General features: G+C 36.0%; 1 pseudogene; it reads left to right on the top strand.

Annotated features, from left to right (window-relative positions):
- LOC141494202 (ATP synthase F(0) complex subunit C1, mitochondrial-like) overlaps positions 1 to 22,397 on the top strand; it is a 50,922-nt pseudogene that overhangs the window by 12,600 nt on the left and 15,925 nt on the right.

The raw sequence follows: 22,397 nt of genomic DNA, 5'->3' as shown, positions 1-22,397 counted from the left end.
TTCTTTGTTTAAGGTTCTCTCAAACCAGATTGTGTGAGGGCTACAAAAATATATATTTACATCTCCTTTTCCTCAAGAATTGAGTTCTGGTAGTGAAGATAAGACAAGTCCATAGTTACATGAATACAAGGCAGAATGTGTTGTACCGCATATGAATGAGGATGGGATCATGAGTGCCATTGCTTCTGGTATTTCTACTTTATCTTTTAGCTTGGATTTTACATGTTGGAGAACAACTGAAAATTGATAGTTTATTGTGGGATCTCTTTTGCCACAAAGTGACTTTTGGAAGGGGAGGGTGTATCTGTTACTATTCTTCTAATTGGGTGATTAAAATCTTGCTACAAGAATTTCATTTCTCCAAGGAAAGAGAGAAATTCAGAGTTTGGGTTAGCAGGGACTAAGTGCAGCCTGGGGGAAAATAATGTCAACTGAGTTGGATGATGGTGCCTCTAATTTGATCTGTCCATCCACACAGGAAAGACAAAAAATGAAGAATATCTCTTGATAATATTTCAGCCGGCATTTAGAATGGACATCTCAAGGAGCTTTTCAGTGGTAATTAAAGGGAGTAGGGCCCAAAGTTGAAGAGGAGGAAGAGCACAAACTGGATTGCTTTAAGGGAAATCGCAAAATTATTTTTTGCTGATTTCAAACTGAAAGCGAAAGACTCATCTTTTCAATATTTATACATATCATGATTGTCATATGACAGATGTGGAATACCACTACCACAGAAGAACAAAAGATAAGTATCTGGTGGAGGACAGTGGAAAGGTGCATGATGAGTGTGGGCAAGCTGAAAAATTAACCAAGAACACCAGAGTAGCATAGCTAGGTGATCCAGTGAATTTCAAAGAACAAGACTTAGAGTAAGGAAAATCTGAATTCAAATTTTGTCTCAGCAACTTGCAAGCTGTGGGATCCTTGCAACTTATGGGATTCTGGGTAAATCACTTAGCCTTTCAGCCTTCACTAGGTCTTTCCCTTCCAAACTGATTCTTTTGTGTTGGCAACTAAGCCATCTTTTGCTCATTTCTTCTCTAGCCTTTAATTACTGAGTGGATGCTGCCTTCTACAAACTGAGATTTAGAAAAGACTTTATCTTAAAAAGGCCAAGGTCACCCACTGCATTGTCTTGACCTTTTTTCCTGTCACTGGACTCCAATGACCCTGGAGAGAGAGTGAGGCTAGTGACTTTGTTCAGTTTTGCTTCACTTAAAATCCAATTCACTCAGAAGTTAAGGTATCACCCTGATGATGAGTATTATTTGAGAACAAAGTATGAACAATAATTTGAAGACTGGGGATAAAAATATCAACTCAAAGGATTGCTCTAAGCTAAGGAATTAGCATATGAAGAGGAATTTGCAAACCTTAAAGTGTTATATAAATGATAACTATTATGAGTAAAGGATGTCATCCAGGAATTTTACAGCTGGAAGAGAAGATGGACTATTTGCATGTCAAGAGCAAGGGATGATAGGTAGGCAACTAGTGTGTTCAACTGTTACCCTCAGATGTGGTGAGAAATTTAGGAAGGTCTCCAGGACATTAATAGTTCATCCATGGGAAATTTTGGGGAGAACATGGATAAGAGTTGCATGATATGAACAGATAAAATTGGGTTGTAATTTCCATCATTGCAGGGAACTCCTTAACCAAGAATCCATTTACATATTTTAAAAATATTTTTATTGATTTGTTTTTCCAATGACAAACAACATTAGTTTTTGCCACCATTTTTTTTGCAAGGTTTTGAGTTTTACATTTTTCTCTCTCCACCCCTTCCATCCTCCCTCCCCCTGACAGTAAGCAGTCTAATATAGGCTCTTCATGTGTAATTATGTTAAACATAGATAATTATTAATCTTGTTGTGAAAGAAGAATCAAATTCAAATGGAAGGGAAAAAAGACATTAAAGAGAGAAAAATTGTATAACATATAAGACAACTTTTAAAAACTGAAAATAGTAAACTTTGGTCTGCATTTAAATTCCACATTTCCCTCTCTAGATACAGATAATATTTTCCATCACAAGTCTTTTAGAATTGTCTTTGATTATTGTACAACTGAAATGAGCAAGTCATAGTTGTTCATAGTTGATCATCACCCACTGTTGTTGTTAATATGTACAATGTTCTTTTGGTTCTGCTCATTTCACTCAGCATCAGTTCACGTGAATCCTTCCAGGACTTTCTGAAATCCTTTCCCTCATGATTCATTAGAGAATGATAGTATTCCATCACATTCATATACCATAATTTGTTCAGCCATTTCCAAGTTGATGGACATCTCCTCAATTTCCAATTCTTTGCTCCAAGGAAAAGAGCTGCTATAAATGTGTGTGTGTGTGTGTGTGTGTGTGTGTGTGTGTGAGCTTCTTTACCCTTTTTTGTGATCTCTTTGGGATATAGACCTAGTAGTATTATTGCTAGGGCAAGGGGTATGCGCAGTTTTATTGTCCTTTGAGTGTAATTCCAAACTGCTTTCCAGAGAGGTTGGATCAGTTCACAACTCCCTACATCCCCTCTAACATTGATCATTTTCCTTTTTGGTCATATCGACTGATTTGATTGATGTGAGGTGTTACCTCAGAGTTGTTTTAATTTGCATTTCCCTAAGCAATAATGATTTAGAACAATTTTTATGTGACTGTAGATAACTATTTACTTATTTGAGTACCTTTTATAATGGTTCCTTAAATTCTCTCCTTGAGTTTTGGGGTTTAGCATTTTTTCTCATTCTTTAGAATGCCAAGTTCTGTTCATTAGAAAATGCTTCCTCCTTGCTTTAATCAATCCTCACCATTCTGACTGAACTGTCTAAAGCAAGTTATTTTCAGTTTGTTTACCCCTTAAGGACTGGAGAATCAGATTCTAGAAATGATACAAAATAACTTGGCCAGCCAAATGCACTGTAAGAGAAAAGCATAGAAAATATTAGGGTTAAGAGCAAGAAAGATTATTTTTTCACCTATTCCCCACCTTTGGGTCTTATGACTTGAGTCTATACAGGTTATGCTTCTCTAACATTTACCTAAATTAGAATGCAAGTTTCTTAAGAGTAAGGGATTGTTCTGTTTTTTGTATCTGTATTCCCAGCATCTGGAATATTGTGTGGGTACTTAATACATGTTATTGACTGATTGATTTGCTGATTAAAAAGCCAAACTTTCCCCCTTTCACTCTCAGGCTAGCTAATTCTCTAATTTTGATCCTGTCATTCCTCTCACTATTACCTTCCCATTCACTGATCAAGCTGAACTGAGTTAATTAATAATAGATACCTTTTCCTGTTCAAGGTGAAAATCTAACCACTTTTAAAAATCATAGTGACAAGTCATTGATGGGTGGACATATGGTGGATGTATATATTTTAACTCTCTTAATGGCTGAACCATGAAAGTGAAATAAATGCATGATTATATACCCTGCCTGAGTGATATATGGGTATATCTGAAATACTAAAAGAAAAAGAAGAAAGGTTCCTGCATGATGAATAGTTATTTTCTTGAAAATTTGTGGGATGCCCAAAGTGTTATAAAATTGCCTATTCTCTTTGACCCAGCAATATCACTGTTAAGTTTGTTTCCCAAAATGATCAGGGAAAAAGGAAAAAGAATCTATTTCTAAAAACATTTTTAGAGACTCTTTTGTCGTTGTAAAGAACTGGAAATTCTAGGGATGCCCATCAGTTAGGGAATAGCTAAACAAGTTGTGGTATATGATTCTGCTATAAGAAATGATGAGTTATATAATTTAGAAAAATATGGAAAGACTTGTACAAAACAATGGAGAGCAAAATGAGTAGAATCAAGAGAAGATTTTTATAAAGTTACAACAATATTATTTTAAGACAACTATGAAAAAGTCAAATTTTTTTATTTATAAATACTTAAATTAACTGCAAAAGACCTATAAAGGAGAATACTAGCTGCATCCAGAGGAAGAACTGAAATATAGAAGTATGTAAGTATGCTTTATCTATCTGCCTAAATACCTATCTATCTATCTATCTATCTATCCATCTACCTATCTAACTATCTACATATTTGTGTTTAATGAAAGTCATCACTAATACAGAGGACAGATGGAAGAGAAAAAAGAAAACTGTATAACTTTATTTTATATTTAAATAAAAGCAAGTTGTACATAATAGATTTGCAGCTTCATGTTCAATGCTCTTTTTTCTATTCTACTGTTATGTCAATGCTTATTTTATTTCTTATTTCAGAGTAAAAAACCAAATTATTTATTTTTTTAAAAGAAAATTTATGGAGAAACACAGGTAAGAATAATTCAGGATGAGAACACATGGTTGGGTCATGGCTTACATTAGTTAAGAGAATACCCATCTAGATGAAGTCACAAACCCATTGGATTTTTAAAGGATTACCTGCCAAAGAAAAATCTTTACTTAAACTGTGGGGAGTCATTGAAAGTTTTTGAGTGGGAGAATATTTTCATCTAACATTCTGAACAATAATTATAGCTGGGATCATTCCAATGCTAGTCCCTCTCCTCCCATTCTCATTCCCTGCCTGATTAGTATAGATATTAATTTATATATATCAACAACCACAGGAATAAGAAGATCTAGTTTGAAAAAGTTCCATTGTATAGCTGGGAAAAGAGTAGCTACAGAGGGATAGTGCCTACATTAGTGATTTCATTCTCTCACTCAATGCAAGTCAGCATCTTTTCTGCATAGTCTTGGGGAGTTGGCTAGAGTACTGAGAAGTTAAGTGACTTGTGCTGGGTCATATAGCCAGTATGTCAGAGGTAGAACTTCAACTCAGTTTTTCCTGATTTCAAAGCCAGATTTCTGACTATTCATTTTACCTCACTATCTTTCATAGGGATAGTATTCCTAAATGGAATTAAAAAAATTGAAGGAGGTCTGTTTGGCTTGTCTTATGTAAAGAGATCTACCAAGGGTTTGAGGTGAAATAGTAATGAAATGAAAATAAATCTTTGTTGGGATGCTGAAGATATCTTCTCTTTCCCTCTGTCCCCTTAGTCTTCTGTTCAGGTTTGGGGGGGGTGTGAAGAAGGAAATAGGTACTTCAGAGTAGGTTGTACTAGAGAAGTTTTAGCAGTAGAACTGACAAAAAACAGAAATATCATCTCATCATGGTAAATATTGTACAGATCCCAATTGCTGTTTTCCTTTTGTTTAGAATGAGAATTTTTCTTTCATGTCATTCATGGAAATATAAAATTTAGCTTAGAATGATCCACACTGCCTGGTTTTTATTAGAATTTGGGGGTTCCTTGTAGCTCTTACCATGGGGGAGGGAATTTAAAATGATTTGTCCAGTGTCACACAACCAGTTAAGTGGATGATCTAGAAATGGACTTTCAGGACCGACAGCTCCAGTGTATCATTTACTGCATATCCCCAAGAGGCTACCATTAACTTCAGTGTGAGTCAGAGGCTTACACAGCACATTGAGAATAATGGAAGGTATCACTATCTTTCCATAACTCAGTAGCTTGGTTGGGAAAAGAGAGGAAGTTTTTGTTCATGATGTCATCCCAATCAGAATGTGTCCAGACGCCCAAATATTTGATTTGTGCCTGGTTGCTAAGAGACCTCCCACTGGGACACAGATGCCTGCGGGCAGGAGGGCGGTATTGGCATCACTTCAGATTTCTGCCAATTTATTTTGAAACCAGAAAACCTGGAACTTCAGCCTCCTCAAGGCAACCATGGGGATAGGAGAGATATGAATCAGCCAAATAATAGAAGAAAAAAAAGCCCACTGACCTTCTGTCAGGGAACTGTAGGAGCATTTGAGACAGAATTATTATATTGTAATTATTTATTTAAATATGTGAATGCTGGAAAGTGAACCCAAATATCTGGGGTTTTGTGCTTGGTAATAAAATGAAAATCTTTGAAACACAATCAGGTATGTTGAAGTCAGAATTCAGAGTTATAAATTGGGCATTATAAAAGCTGCTCTGCTTTAAAATCAGAATGACATATCCAGTTTCTTCTTGGTTCTTAATTGCCTCATGACTTGAGCCCTTTAGAGGAATAGACAAGAAAAACCATGTTCCTTATTGATAAACCTGTAATAGATTATGTGTACAACAAAGCTAGGGAAGGCCTGTTCATATATATATTCCCAATGAAATGCAAACCTTCATCAGAGCAAACTTAAAGGGTTTACTTAGCCCTTATTAATTAATTTTTGCTGAACACCCACAATGGGCTAGCAGAATGGAATAGAACCTCTAGAGACATGGCAAGATCAAGTCCTGAAAACAAGATACACAAAAATTTTTCCCTCTTTTTTTATATTTTTGTTTTTTATGTGAATTTATATTTGTGAGCAAGTTACAAAGAAAAAATGTTCATCTTCTGAGGTTTTGTAGATTTCTAGATTGGATTTGAGGCTTAGAATATATGATCAGTTTTCCTTATCCATCCCCTTAGAAGTGTTACAGAGAATATGATGGAGACTTTTCTCTCTATCAGTGAAACTTTGGACTCATGGCCTAGACCCTGGGAAGGTGAAGTTCTTCAAAGACATGCAGATGTAAAGAAATGAAAGGGGAACTATGGGCAGCTGGGATGGTAAGTTTTCCCCATTCTCAGGTAATCAGGGAAGGATTCCTGGAGGAATATTTCTTGTTAAATTTTTTTTTTGAGATAATTCGGTGACTATAAGATGGGAGAATATTCCAGAAGTAAGAAAATAACTTGAAAGAAGATACTTAAGACAAGAGTGGCTTGGTCCAGCACTTTCTTTTTGGCATTTTCACAGTAAGAATTTAATCACTATTTCTGGATTTGAACCAACAACTAAAAGGAAGTTTGATTGGATTGGAGAGTCGGAGGTGGACAGAAGTTAGATTGGTAGAGGATCTTGAGGTAGAGGACTAGAATGAGTAATATTAATGTCAAGCACATTGGGGAGTCACCAAAGAGCCAAAGCAGACAGTAAAGAAGATTTTGGGAGGTGATTTCCATATTGCAATATGGGAAAGGAAGAGACTCTCACAACAGAGAGAAGCCAGTGAAATTGCACCACATTAAGCTTTCACTTTTAAACTCCAGCTTTTGATATTACATGGCAGAGAGATTGAAATGTGGGTGTTTTCTTCTTCAGACTGGCTAAGCTTAGCAGGGGCAGCCAAGACAAGCGAAATGCCAATTATTTGCTCCCACTTGTGATGTCACAATGCCACATCATTATGTCACAGAAAGGATTCCTCAGGAACCTCACTGGGGAGATAGAGGTTTATGTGTTTTGAATACAAATGTCCTAGTAATGAGAAACATTGGCAGAGGGAAGGAGGAGAGGAATCCAAGCAAGATACATGCAGCAGACTGAGGGCCAAATTCTAGATGGAGATTTTGAATATTTCACAGGATATTTAGCCAAAACCTGTCTCCCAGTTTTTCAGTAATGATAGATGACAAAGCCTGTATTAAAAATAGAGCTCCTTCCAATGTTGTTTCTGGCTGGTAAAGCTATAGGCATGATTCCTGAATGAGGAGGTTAATGGGAGTGGGGTAAACCCAGGTCAGGAAAGTCTTGGGCCCTCCTAAGAAATGGAATTAAAGGTAATAGCTTCTGAAGCTCAGTGGAACTTGGACTAGGCTTCTTACTATTCTCTCCCCCCACCCTCCTTTATTTAAGTAAATTTAATTAAGAGAAAAGCTTCAAGATATAACTCTTCAATATTTTTTCTGGATTGTATTAGCTGAAGACCAGCTATTCTATCAGGGTGAATGCCTGCATTTTGGTGTTAAAAACACTCCCAATTATCAGTCTGTTTTTATAGCTACCTGGAATTCAATTTAATTTAATTCAATTTAACAAATAAATGTTAGATGTCTATTGTGTTCACATTCCCAGGCTATGTACTAAAAGAGCTAGAGTCCTTTACATTCAAAACATTTACACTCTATTAGTGAGATAAGGTAGATGACTATGAAATATTACACTCATGTATGGTACTTATTATATTATAAATGTTCATTGATGTATTTGAAAGGAGCAAAGCAAAATTTTGTGAGACCAGAGTGGGGAAAGATTTTCACTTCCTGGAAAGAAAAAATTGCCATTTGGATTAGGTTTTAGAGGATGAGTAGGAATTTAGTTGGTGGAAAGAGACAGAAAGTAACCTAAATATTATCTCTGCTATTGCTATTATGATTGTTGAGTTGCTTTATTTGTGTCAGACAATCTGTGACTCTATTTGAGGTTTTTCTCAGTAAAGATACTGCAGTGGTTTGACATTTCTTCTCTAACTCATTTTATAGATGGAGTTAATTGGCTTGTCTAGGGTCACACAGTTAGTAAGTGTCTGTTACCAGATTTGAACTTGGGTCCTATTGACACAGGACTGGCACTCTACCTACTGTGTCACATAGCTGCCCTAAATATCATAGGGTCATGGAATTAGAGCTAGAGGGCATCTTCAGGGTCATCCAGTTCAATGCTCTCTTTTTGCAGTTGAAAAAATTAGGACTTTAAAGATGAGGTCAAACAGCTAGTAAGTGACATTGTGGAGAATGGAACCCAGGACCTTTAAACATAAATCTCACATTCTTTCCATGTCACTAATCAAATAGTTCCTAGGTCCTATGTGGAGACCTTTTAATAGACAACTAAAGCAGTTTGAACTTTACTTGTCAGCTGAGAGGTAGTAAAGATTTCTTAGCAGAGGATTAATATCATCAAACTTGTAATAAGAAAAATTATTGCAATTGTCTGGATCTTAGTAATGAAGCTTATGGTAGGGTACTGACTGTGGCAATTGATATGAAAGAACATAGAAATAGGCAGCTGATTGAGTGTGAGGTAAGAGGGAGGAATAATAATTATTCACACACACACATATATATAGCACTTTAAATACATTATCTCATTTGATCTTCACAAACAACTCTATGAAATAAGTACTCTCATTATCCACATTTTTTCAGACAAGTCGTTAAAAGGATAATAATGTGTGAGTAACTTGTCCAGGTTCACATAGTTAATAAGTATCTGAGGCAGGATTTGAACCTTGGTCTTCTTGACTACACTATTTGTACTCTATCCAAAACACTACTGTCTCTAGGACATCAAAACCAAACCAAATCAAATGAATGATGAGTCTTGGATGGAAAGTATAAAATTAGTTGGAAAAATGGAGTAGAGAAAAAGATAGATTGAGTTTGAGGGACCAATTGAACTTCCACATGTTATTATCTTGCAAGTAGTTGGAAATGCAGGTCTGGCATTCAGAAAAGGAGTCAGGGATAGAGATTTGAACTGTTGTAGAAATGAAATCACCAAGGGAGAGAGACAGAAGAGGAAAAAAGGCCACGTATAGACTCTTGGAATTAGAAAGAAAACTAGGGAGACAGAGAAGAAATATTTAAAGAGAGGAGAATATGAAAAGCATATTTTCAAAAATTTATTTATGTTTGAATTTTACAATTTTTCCTCTAATCTCACTCCCCCCCCCAGAAGGCAGTCTTTCTTTACATTGTTTCCAAGGCATAATATTTTTAAAGTCAAAAGAACTGACTATTCAAAAGAAAAGGGTAGCTTATAGCATGAAATTCTGCAGAGAGGTCAAAAAGGATGGGGGACTGAAAAAAGTCACTAAATTTATCAGCTAGAAGATATAGACAGAAGGGAAATCAAAGATATCAAGTTCAACTCCCTAATTTTACAGATGAGGACCTGAGACAGAGCAAGGTTAAGTCACTTATATAACTAGTAAATGTCTGAGAAGGGATTATAAACTGACTCTTCCTGACTCCCAGTCTAGTGCCCTTCTCACTCTACTGGACTGCAGTTAAAAACTAAGATAGCAGTTTTGGTACCGAGATGAAGTGATATGATCTAATAACCTAGGGACAGAGGAGGAAGAGGAAAAAGAAGAGGAGGTATCATATATGGACAATTTAAAAAAGTTTAGCAGTGTCTAGGAAGTGAGAGATGAATTGGTAGCTTTATGGTGTTAAAGATTAATGGGAAGGGTTTTTTTAGGGTAATGAATGTGTAGAGCATGTTTGTAGGTAGATAGGGAAGAGAATGAAGATGTATAAGTGGGAATATTGGGATGGCAAATTTTTTTAACTTTCTTTTTCCCTCCTGAAACTTTTAGTTAACTAAAAGCCTTCTGTTTGAATTAATCTCACCTGGCCAAAACCTGTCCATGGATGTGAAAATTTATTTAAAGCCCTAAACATTCCCTAAATAAGAAAGCATAAGAATAAGCATAAGATAAGAAAGATAAGAAGAATCTTAACAGTCCCTAATTTCTTGGTGACATGTAAATCTTCCCTTTAAATCAGCCTATTTATGAACCATCTAAATGTAATTTAATTTGTAACCTGACTTAGTTTATCTATAGAATTTGTTTGATAAAGTTTGTTTCCTTATGAGGTGTATGAGATAATGATTTGCTTAATTAAGTTTGTTTAACTTTTATGCTATTGAATGGAATCTGAGATTATGGATCTAGCTTTTCTTTAACTTTTATGGCCTAAGAATGTACAAGATTATAATGTGTAAAAATATTTCTGTTTTATGTTATTTTGCCTAAAAGAAGGCTTGTTAGAATCATAATGGTTGTTCTGGATTTCTCCAAGTCTTGAATATATGCTTAAGTGTAATGATAAAATCTAAGTTTTTACCTCAGTAATTTCTTTTTTTTTTGTTTTGTAAGGCAATGAGGTTAAGTGACTTATCCAAGGCCACACATCTAGGTAATTATTAAGTGTCTGAGGTAGAATTTGAACTCAGGTCTTCCTGACTCCAGGGTAGGTGCTCTATCCACTGCACCACCTAGCTGCCCCATTAATTTCTGAATTGCAATGAATATATTCTGGCAACATTTACCTACCACATGAACTCATAGAATCGATGTTTCTCCCATAATATTATCATTATTTGAGCAATGACCCAGCAGCTCATTTAAAGGAATGGGGTGAAGGTCTAAGGTAGGAAAATCTACCTTAGGAAGGAAAAGTCCTTATCTGTGCTTGGAGGAAAGGATGAGAAAGTGGGCGATTATGTTAAGAAGGATTTTTTGAGAATTTAAGTAGAGAATTGAGGGAGCTCCAGATGGAGAGGTTCTATCTTCTCAGCAAAACAGATTCAATTCTTATATTCATTCATCTGCTACAAGTGTGGGGGTGCGGATACAGCTGGAGTCTTAACAGAAGGAAACTTGGAACAGTTGCTGAGGGGAGTGAGATAAGTTGTTGATAACGAGTAGAGAAGAGGGTTTGTCAAGCATCAGTGAAGGCCTAGTCAAGGTTTTGCACAATAAATTTGTAATGGTGGAAATCAGCTCAATTGTATGACTTTTTTCCAATGATTTTTAGAGACTCCAGCGTGAGAGTGTCTCATCTTAGAAAGGGGTGAAACTTATGTATAAGAATTAGGACATTGGGTAAGGCTAGGGATTCAAGGCCTTTATTATAGATTAATGGATGATTATAATAATAACTGATACATATGTATCTGTTTTAAAGTTTGTCATACACACTTTATACATTATCTCTTTTGAATCATATAACCCTCTGGGATTATGTAAATACAACAAAATGTATTACTGCTTCCATATTACAGATGAGAAAATTAAGGTTCAGATAAATAAAGTTTATTGTTGTTCAGTCATTTCACTAGTGTCCAAATTCTTCATGACTCCATTTAGGAATTTTTTGGCAAAGATTTTGAAGTGGTTGGTCATTTCCTTCTCCAGCTCATTTTATAGGTCAGGATACTGAGGCAAACAGAGAATAAATGTTGGGGTCAAATTTTGAACTCAGGTCTTTCCTTAACTCAAGTCTGGCACTCTTCATTATATCATGCATAGTCCCTTTTTTCATTCCACCTCTTTGTGAGCTGTAGATAAGTAGAAAAACATGGGGAGCCAGAATAGGGGAGATATTAAGGAAAAACAGGGCAAGGGCAAAGGGTGGAAGCTACTTATAAGGATGCTCCTCTATAAAGGAAGGGTTTGGGCTAGATGGCTTCTGACATCTTGATTTGAAGGGGTGATAATGCCTTGTGATATCCTGTCTTCATTATACTACTTCTTCCATTTCTAATTTAATACTTTCTTTTATTTCTAGAATCTTCCAGTCATCTTCCATGCCATAAATTTCCACATCTATTACATGCAACTTTGCTAGATTGATACTTCTGAGCCTCTAACATCAAAGTTTGGAAATCATTTATACATGGTTGAGTAAAAATGTTGCCCCTTCCTTTATTTCATTCCTTGCTTAAACTTAACTGTTCCTCCACCCCCCCACCCACCCATTTGTTTTGAACTGATCTAGGATGCCTTAGTAAGATGAGTTAGCCTAATATGTAGAATGCAAACATACTCCAAGCACCAGGTTCAGCAGGTATACTTGATGGAGGAGACAAGATGCTAACTATCTATTAGCAGAAACAACTGGAAAGTTGAAATAGGGAACATCAAGGACAAAGAATATATACTCTTCAATAGGATCATGCACTGCACCCAGACCCTAGATATCCTGTCTCCCTCTCAATTCAGATCGTATGCTTGTCTTCTCAGTTATAAAAATCTAAACACTGTGCAGTTTGCCCCCTACAGATTCTAGTTTTATCCTTGCCTCCATTCTCATTCTCATAGAAGTCACAAAGATCAAATAAAGAGTTTATACAACGTTAGTCTGCCTAATTCTTCTGGAAATTTCCCCTTCAGTCTCAACAAAACAGGCCATCTCAACTGGTTTTACTTGAATGAGGGGGGAGTAGGGAAGGATAGAAGCCAATGAAGAGAGAATGGAATTTGAAGGTTCAGGTGTTTGTAATTGTTCATTCTGTGAAAGGATGAGAGGCAGGAATGACCAGGCAAGATGTACTGAAGTGGGGGAGGAGATTGGTAGAGATGGGGTTTAATTCAAGATGCTTTCCATGTTGTCAGTTTGGATACTGAAAACCTCAAGAATGTAGGTAGGGCCATGAGAAAGGATTAGAAAGGATTAATATGTTTATATGAGCTGATGAAGAGTGAACTAAGAACCAAAAGAACAACATACAAAACTTATTTGGTTCGTGACTCTATGTAGGGTTTTCTTGGGAAAGATACAGATTTGCCATTTCCTTCTCCAGTGCATTCAGGCAAATAGAGGTTAAGTGACTTTCCTAAGATCCCATGGCTAGTGAATGTCTGAGATCACATCTGAATTCAGATCTTTCTGACTCCAGTTCTAGCACTCTATCCACTGCACCACCTAGCTGCCTCTGACATATATAAGTAAAACTGTCCATAAGAAAGAGATAAGAAAATTCACCTTTCTTCCTTCATTAGAGAGATTGAGGGGAACTATGGGGGAAGAAAATTACTGTTGAACTGAATTAATTTCTCTTTTTTTCTTCTTTCTTTTGAATTTTCTTTTACTTTTGTAATAAGAAATGTGCAGATGAGAGGAGCATATTAAGATTTGAAGTTAAGGGGCAGCTGGGTGGGGCAATGGATAAAGCACTGGCCCTGGAGTCAGGAGTACCTGGGTTCAAATCCGGTCTCAGACACTTAATAATTACCTAGCTGTGTGGCCCTGGGCAAGCCACTTAACCCCATTGCCTTGCAAAAAAAAAAAAAAGATTTGAAGTTAATGAGAAAAAAGATTGCAACAAAAGTTAAAAATCTAAATAAAAAAAATAAGCATTTTGATTAGGTGGAAACTGGGAGCCAAATACTAACTAGAGCCATTGAAAAAGTTGAGTTTTATAGAAGCAGCATTTCAGTGATCAAACACATACTCCAGAAAAGTTAAATTAATTTTTTCCTTCAGATTTGTTTTTACTTTCCCATATAGTTTCTTGGGGTAGATTTTTTTTCCTCTCACATTTCCTTTTTTTTTAGTATGACATGGAAAAAAAAATAATGGTCCAGAAAAACACATTGGTATTTGAAAGAGCAGTCTCTTTACTGAAAAGATATAAACCATTTAATTTTAATGGAAAATTGTTCTCAGTCTGTTTAAATATTAAAATAGATATATGCTTTTAGTTACTATTTAAAAAGTTAAGGACTAGAAGAGCTAATAATATTATTTATTCCACCTAATGCTTTTCTTCTAAGGAATCCAATCTACCTTGGAGATATTGCTTCATCCATTCTCATATAGTATCAGAAAATCCTCACAGGGAGCAATTGTTCAAGATGCTAATCAAGAAGTCAAGTATCTTGGTGTCAAATTAAAGAAGCATTGTTGAGTACCTGGACACTCAAAGACAAAAATTTAAACATACTTTGGTTTCAAAGATCTTCTACTCTACTAAAGGGAAGCAACATCCAAACAAGGGATATACACAGGAGGACTTAAGTAGATGTTTGCTGAGATTACCTCTAAAAGTCCAAGTTGAGATGAAATTGAGGAACCAAAGACTCCATTTCAGAACATGAGCAACTATTAATTGGCTTTCCTGTCCACTTGCTGTGTATTGGGGAAAAGGTCATTTGGTTGACTGTTGAGTTAGAATTGTGGATGCTTACAAAAGATTGCACTGAAGAAATTCTCTTTCCTTCCTGTTAGTCATTATGTATAAGAATGACTTTCTGATGACCGGGTGGAGAATGAAGATGGAACCTCCCCCTCTCTTTTACTGGCAAACTGGTTCAGGCTCTTGTCCCTAGACTTCTGCTCTACTGACCTTTCCGAGTTCACAAGAACTTGTCCCAAGGAGAGAAAACATAAATTAGAAGTGGCGCAATCACAGATACAGGCTTATCTGGGAGGTCGTGTGCTTGTGGTGGAAATTGGAGGAACATTTGGGGATCTATGTTATTGCTATATCTTCCCAGTGAATGTTCCTTTGTAAAATCTAATTGATTTTAACTGATTAGTTCATGCCATTGAGGAGATATCATTTGGTTAAATATGTCCATAAGTATGATAATAAATATTGTTGATGATATATTGAGGCATCAATGTGAACTGGTGATTGGCATAGGGGAAAACACACTAGCATGTGGGTTCAAGCTGATAACATTTAAATATACTCATAACTCTTCTGAGGTACTCCTAGAACCTTGAGGGGACTTTTGAAGGGGGTAACTAGGCTCTGGGGAACCCAAGTTGCCAGTGTGACTGTTAGTAAAGAACCAGTAGATTCTAATTGGAAGCTGTGAGGTAGAACAGTTAGAGTACTGTTAGTACAGGTTAGAGAGTACTGGACCTAGATTCAGGAAGACCTGAGTTCAAATTCAGCCACAGACACTTCAGAATCATAATACTGCCTATTTCACAGGCTTATAGGAAGGATCAAATAAGAAAAAATGCAAACCTCAAAATGCTAAAAAAAAAAATCTTAGCTGTTGTTATATTGGTTATTTTAATTTTAAGGTAAGAACAGCACTAACAACTTGTGGTTCAGAAAAGTTATCCTGTAGCAGGTATCATCTGAAATATGCTTTTGAGAAAGCTAGAGATTCTATGAGAGAAAACTAAGGAGAGAGAGCATTCCAAGCACAGGAATGCAAAATATATGAAGGAAATTATGTAAATCTCTCTGAAAAGATAATTTTGGAACCAAATTCTGAAGGACTTTAAGTGTTAGAAAGGTCTTTGTAAATACCAAATCATCAGTTATTAATGCTAGCTGTTATTTCTGTTGTTGCTACTGTTATTCTAGAGGCAGTAGGGAGCTATTGAAAGTTCTTGATCATGGGAGTTACATGGGCAGATCTTTGTTTTAGGAATATTGATTTGGTAGCTGTGTGCAGGATGAGTTTGAGAAGACTGGATTCAGAAAGATCAATTAGGAACCTACTCAATAGTCCAGGTGAGAGGTGACAAAGGCATGAGTTAGGTTGGCAAGTGGAAAGGAGAGGATGTATGTGAGAGGTGTTTGGATATGGAAGATAAACAGGAACAAAGAATCCAAGATGAATCTGAGGCTACAAATCTGGGTGACTGGAAGGACAGTGGTGACTGCTACAGAAAAAGAAATGTTTAGAAAAAGGACTTTCAGTTTATTATACTCTTCACAAAATGTCCTTTTATATTTGTATTCTGTGAAGTGTCCTGTTAACTAGAAGCATTCACAGTGATGTTTCACATAAGCTACACTAAAACAAAACAAAACAAAACTCTGTCTAGCCTATCTCCCCCTGTGCTTTGCTAAAGCTAAAAACAAACTCCTTCACTTGCCTTGTTTTCTATCAGGGTACCTGAGGGTTTTACTACTAGGGAACCACTCATTCCAATCTCCTGACATGGGGGCTATGACTTTATTGACTATGTCAATTGGTTTGGATGAAAGATTTCCTAATCTGACCCTGACAAGGAATTCTTTTTTTTTTAGACAAGTTCAAACTACATTTTGGGTGGCTAGGTGGCGCAGTGGATAAAGCACTGGCCCTTGAGTCAGGAGTACCTAGGTTCAAATCCCGTCTCAGACACTTAATAATTACCTAGCTGTGTGGCCTTGGGCAAGCCACTTAACCCCATTTGCCTTGCCAAAAAAAACCCCAAAAAACTACATTCTAAGTTTAAAGTTACTTTAAAAATTGCATTGGAAAAACAAGAAAGAGAATAGTGCAGTAAAGTCCCAAATCTAGGGAAAATCCTGTTTCAGACTTGTGACCAGTCTGAGCAGAAGTGAGCATTACTTATTCTAAAAGGTCAAAAACTAATTTACATTTTGATACCAATGGAGATAAACATTTAGTGTCCATGGTGTTGGGGCAGGGGAAGCCAGATAGCAGGGAATCTCTCATAAGCTTCCCCTACAAGTCTCAGGTTCTTTCAGAGTCTGAGGGCTCCCCAGTCATTTCTTCAGTGTGAGTCATGGCAAATATTTTCTCTGGTTACTGTTCCTTCCTTTCTTCAATAGATCTCTTCCTTAGAATGACAACAGAGACTCCTGGATGGTGGAATGTGTTTGTGAACCCTAGCTAATGAAATCCTCTTTGGAGATTTATGACCCCTAGACTTTGTTGTTGTACTTGTTGACTGCTAGGTGGCTCATTGGATAGAGCAGTATGCTTTGAATCAGGATATCATTTTTATGAGTTCAAATCCTATCTTGGATACCTTCTAACTGTGTGATCCTGGGCAAGTCACTTAACCCTGTTTGCCTTTGTTTCCTCATCTATAAAATGATTTGGAGAAGGAAATGCTAATTACTTCCATTTCTTTGCCAAGAAAACCCCCAAGTGGCATCACTGTAGAGTTATACATGACTGAAACAACTTAACAACGACAATTAAGAATGAAACCCAGAATTGAATACAATATTCCTTTTAAAAAATTTTTGCAAGGTAATGGGGTAGAGTGACTTGCCCAAGGCCACACAGCTAGGTAATTATTAAGTGTCTGAGACCAGTTTTAAGTTAAGGTCCACCTAACTCCGGAGCCAGTGCTCTATCCTTTGCTTCACTTAACTGCCCCCAATTCAGTATTTCTGATGAAGGCTGATTTAGGATAAAATCTAGTGAGAAAAATCATTTTCCTCTTTCTGTGTCTCTGCTAACACAGTCCAAGATAGGAATAGACTTTTTTTACAGGGCTCCTTATCATACTGCTAACATGCAAACCTTGGAGTTTGAAAAAGATCCCTAGATCTTTTCTAGAATAATGGAAATAAAACTACACCTATCCTATTTTGAACTTGTGAAGCTGATTGTACTAAGGTGTAAGTTTACTTATCCTTTATGATTATCATCTTCTAAGATTCAGCCCAATAGCCCACTGGTTCTTAAACATTTTTGGTCTCAAGACCATTTCACAATTTTTAAAGATGTTGAGATATTCTCTTCAATGCTTTTATTTATGAGTATTGGATCTGGAGTCAAGACCTGAGTTCTGATCTTGCCTTAGACACTTGCTAGCTGTGTGACCCAGTATAAATCATTTAACTTCTATTGGTTTCAGTTGCATTATCTGTAAAATAGAGTAAATAGCAACACCTACCTCCCAGCATTGTTGTAATGCTCAAATAAGATATACATTTTAAGTGCTTAGCACAGTGAGTGACATATAAGAAGTGCTATATACATGTTAGATTATAATAATAATATGTTTTGTCTACCCATATTTACCACAAAAATATTTTAGTACTTTTGTGAAAATAGTTTTAAACTCATGGACCTCCTGAAATAGTTTTGGGGACTTCTGGAGTTTGGGATTATAATTTGAGAACCACTTTTGTAGCTTATCCAGATTCTTTTGGATACTGATTCTGTAATTGGATAGCTAGGTGGAGCAATAAATAGAATGCCATACCTGAAGGTAGGAAGATCTGACCTGCTCCAAACATTTGCTATTTTTTTTTAACCCTGTTAGCCTCAGTTGCCTCTTTTATAAAAAGGACATAATACCAGTACCAACCTCTAGGGTTTTGTGAGGATCAATTGAGATATTTATAAATTACTTAGCATAGTGCCTGGATACTATATAAGTGTTAACTATTGTTAAACTTGTTGCTATGTTAGGGTATTAACTAGAACTCCCAGGGTTTTTTTGTTTTTGTTTTTTTGTCATTTGGAAAGTTGGTGAATATGCCACCTACACCTTAATTCAAATCTTTCATAAAATATTATGGGGGCAGCTAGGTGGCACAGTGGATAGAGCACCAGCCCTGGAGTCAGGAGTACCTGAGTTTAAATTCAGCCTCAGACACTTAATAATTACCTAGCCATGTGGCCTTGGGCAAGCCACTTGACCCCATTGCCTTGCAAAAAATCTAAAAAAAAAATTAGAAAACACTTGTCTATTCTCAAATCCCTGGAGAATTCCTGGAGGGAGTCCTTGTTAACACTGAACCAGAAGTTCTAATGCTATCTAATTGTATTAACATTTAATTCTTATTTTTCTATCTTTTTTCCATAAGAATAGTATGAAAATGGGGTAACTAGGTGGCACAGGATCTTAGTTCAAATATGACCTCAATTCAGATACTTAATCACTAGTTGTGTAGCCTTGGGGGAGTCATTTAACCCCATTGCTTTGCAAAAACCAAAATAAAAATAAAAAAGGTGTTTTTTTTAAACCTTTTCTAAAATTCAGATGAACTTTATCTCCAGTCCCTTACCTATTAGTTTAGTATTCCTGTTTGAAGTAAATGATGTTAGTTTGGCATAGCTTCTTGTTGGAACCATGTTGCCCCTTTGTAATCACCAAATCTCTTTCTACATGTTCAGCAACCACTTTTTCAATGTTCTAGAATTTCTCTAGGATCCATGGTGTTGTGGTTTATAGACTTTGCTTTCTTCCTTTAGGAAAAAAAATCAGGATATTAGTCCTTCCTCAATCTTGTGGGTTCTCTCACTTTGGTGCTTCATATATCTGTCAGCATATATCACAGGATCAGCAATCACTTCTGCCAGTTCTATCAATGGATCAAATATGTGGTTCATTTTGGTCAGGTATTGTTTCTTGATGTTTTTACTCTGGGTTTGCATATCTTCTCCCTCCCAAAGGCAGGGTAAGTCCCTCTCTTCATTCTCAATTATGCCATGCCTTCCCAAATGAATTTTCTCAAGGCTCCTATTCTACAAGGGAGTTAATTTTTTGAAATATTCTAAATTTTTTATAAACGGATCTGTGCATGTTGCCAAATGTGTACCAAAGAGTTACTTAGAGTAGGAACTAATGTGAACTGACAAGATTCTGCTGCATTAACAGGTGTTAAAGAGGGAAAATCCAGCCTGAAGCATAAAATTTAGAATTTAAGATAGAGCAATGTAAACAGAGGCATATACCTCAGGATGTAACTATGTAATATATGTTTCTTTTAGACAGTTGCAAAATAAAAAAATCTATAATTGGTGAGTTAGTGGTCATTAAGATGACCAATTTTAGCAATGACTAAGTCCACTGATTCCTTCATTTTTTCATTAAAATTGACTATATAATGCAAAACATTTTAACCATTTTTTCCCCTCTGACCCAAGTCTACCAAGTTACCTTATTAGTTTGTAGAAAGAGCACATCAACAGGTGAGACAATCCAAATACTAATGTTATGAAAATAGAATTGATGGTAAGGTAAATATAATATTTCCTAATGGGTAGATTCTGTGTTTGAACAATCATTTGTTTGCAGAAGAGAACTGAACTGAGAAGGTAGTCCAATCTCTTCTGCAAACTGCTGCTTTCTCTATAAGAGCTAAAACCCAGAAAAACAAAACAGTGTAGATCTCCTGTGGGACATAGGAAGAGTCTCATAACCAGAACTTTTAAAAGAGTACTTGGGTTTCTGCTGAGCACATTTATTTATTCTGGGGATCCTTAAACTTAGCTTTAGTCTGTCTCTTTACTGTGTAACAGGCCCTCAAGGAATCTGGGTTCCTCATTTTGATCTAGTTAGGACAATTTCTACTACTAGAAGACTATCTGGAAATATTAATCAGCTTAATGGGCTTCTTCCCCCTGAGGCTTCACATTTGCTAAGATCATATTCAAGGGACATGGAGTTGCTGAAGTCAATATTTTCAGCATATAGACAAGCAGCAACTACTACCAAACTATTCCTTTGACCTTAAAGAGTTTGATTTTTTTTTGTGTGTGTTAAAGAGTTCCACATAGATGGGTAGGGAAAAGTGCTTTGACTAAAATGTTTAATTAGATGGCCCTACATAGACACACCCAAAGCTTAGAACCTGTTCCAACCTGAAGGGCAAGACTAGCAGAGGGAAAACATCTTCAACCAGTTCTCTTCTAAGTGATACCCTTCAGTTGTACCAAAAAGATTGATGGCTTTCCTCATAAACATTACAAAATGCAAGAGTTAGTTGACATCATAGAATTTGTACGTGAGCTGCTTAATCATCACAATCCTGCAACATTTTTCATGTTAATGAACAGTAATTTTAAGTTTGTGAAATATTATCAATTGTTATTATTTTTGAAATCTTATTTTTAAGATATTCTGAATTTGACAACCAACTACAAACCTGAATATTTCATGATGTCTCTCTCATCACATTCAATTTAGATTAATGTATACCATGGAAACAATGTAAAGACTGGCAAATTGCCTTCTGTGGGGGTGGGGGAGGGAAGTAAGATTAGGGGAAAAATTATAAAACTCAAAATAAATAAAATCTTTATAATTCAAGAAATAGCATATGAAAAAACCCTGAATATTCCATATATAGAGAAAATCAATAAAAAAGATTGTATATTAAATTATGAATTTCTATTATGTATAGCTTGCATTTAAAAAAGGAATGATCAATTCTATGTATTATTTTCAAAGCTGTCCCATTTGTTTACCTCCTTTTGAACCATTCTCCTTCTGATATCTTATATTCCTTTTATAATATGTTACAATCTCATTTTTCCTTCCTTCCTTCCTTCCTTCCTTCCTTCAGTCTTCCTTCCTTTCTTTCACATAAAACCACAGTACTCCTCTCCCACTTAAATACCATCTCTCTAAAAAGAACAAAACCCCCAAAACAAAACAAAAAACATTTAACACTTGTAATGAGTAAGCAAAGTCAAACAAAACAAACACTCTCATTGGCCATGACTGAAAATGTGATTCTTTTTCAGTTTGAATCTTGAAAGTCCCAAATTTCTCTAAGGTGGTGATAGCATACTTCATCATTGATCCAATAGAATTGTGGTTGGCAATTTCCTTGATTTACCCACAGTTATTTTAATGCAAAATAACATATGTACTACAAAATAGTCTAAAGGACTGGGAAGTAAGGAGATGAAATGGTTGTACAACTCCCAGAGGCCTATTATATTATATTATAAGCTGAAATTTGATGATTATAGATATACTATTTCTCTTGTTCTTCCTAGATACCAGCTTCTTTATAGTCTTTCTGGAGTTTCACATGGAGAGAGTAGTGATTTTTGGGTAAGTTTCATAAATGAAGGACAAAATTTGCCAGATTTATTCTGATCTTTTCAGTCTTGCTAACTGGAGTTTCCAGAATGATTCCTAGAATTAACTGTTGGTGACATAATAGGAATTGTTAGGAATTTGCTCAGCCTGAAATAATGTAACTGGTGCGTTTGAAGGCAGGGACCCCTGAAAGGGAAGCTAAGATGTGCAAAAGAAAAATTTTACCTAAAGATTTGACTCTTGGGGGCAGCTAGATTATGCAGTGCATAGAGCACCTGCCTTGGAGCCAGGAGGACCTGGGTTCAAATTCTGCCTCAGACACACAGTTGTGTGACCTTGGGCAAATCACTTAACCCCACTGCCTTGAAAAAACTAAAAAAAAAATTTGACTCTTTTTATCCTAGTTCCATGTACTGAAATGATCCTGAGGCTAGGGACAATATTCATAAAGAAGTAGTCAACATCCCTAAAAAAAGAGAAAAGACAGTAAATCAACTGCAATTCAGAAGAGAACCAGAAAATGACATTGAGGTAGAAAAAATAACCCAGTTAATAAAATCAGCAGCTCAACTAGAAAACAGCAA

This window comes from Macrotis lagotis, chromosome 7 (assembly GCF_037893015.1).
Source record: "Macrotis lagotis isolate mMagLag1 chromosome 7, bilby.v1.9.chrom.fasta, whole genome shotgun sequence".
Lineage (NCBI taxonomy): Eukaryota > Metazoa > Chordata > Mammalia > Peramelemorphia > Peramelidae > Macrotis > Macrotis lagotis.
This window is presented reverse-complemented; position numbering and strand designations above follow the sequence as displayed.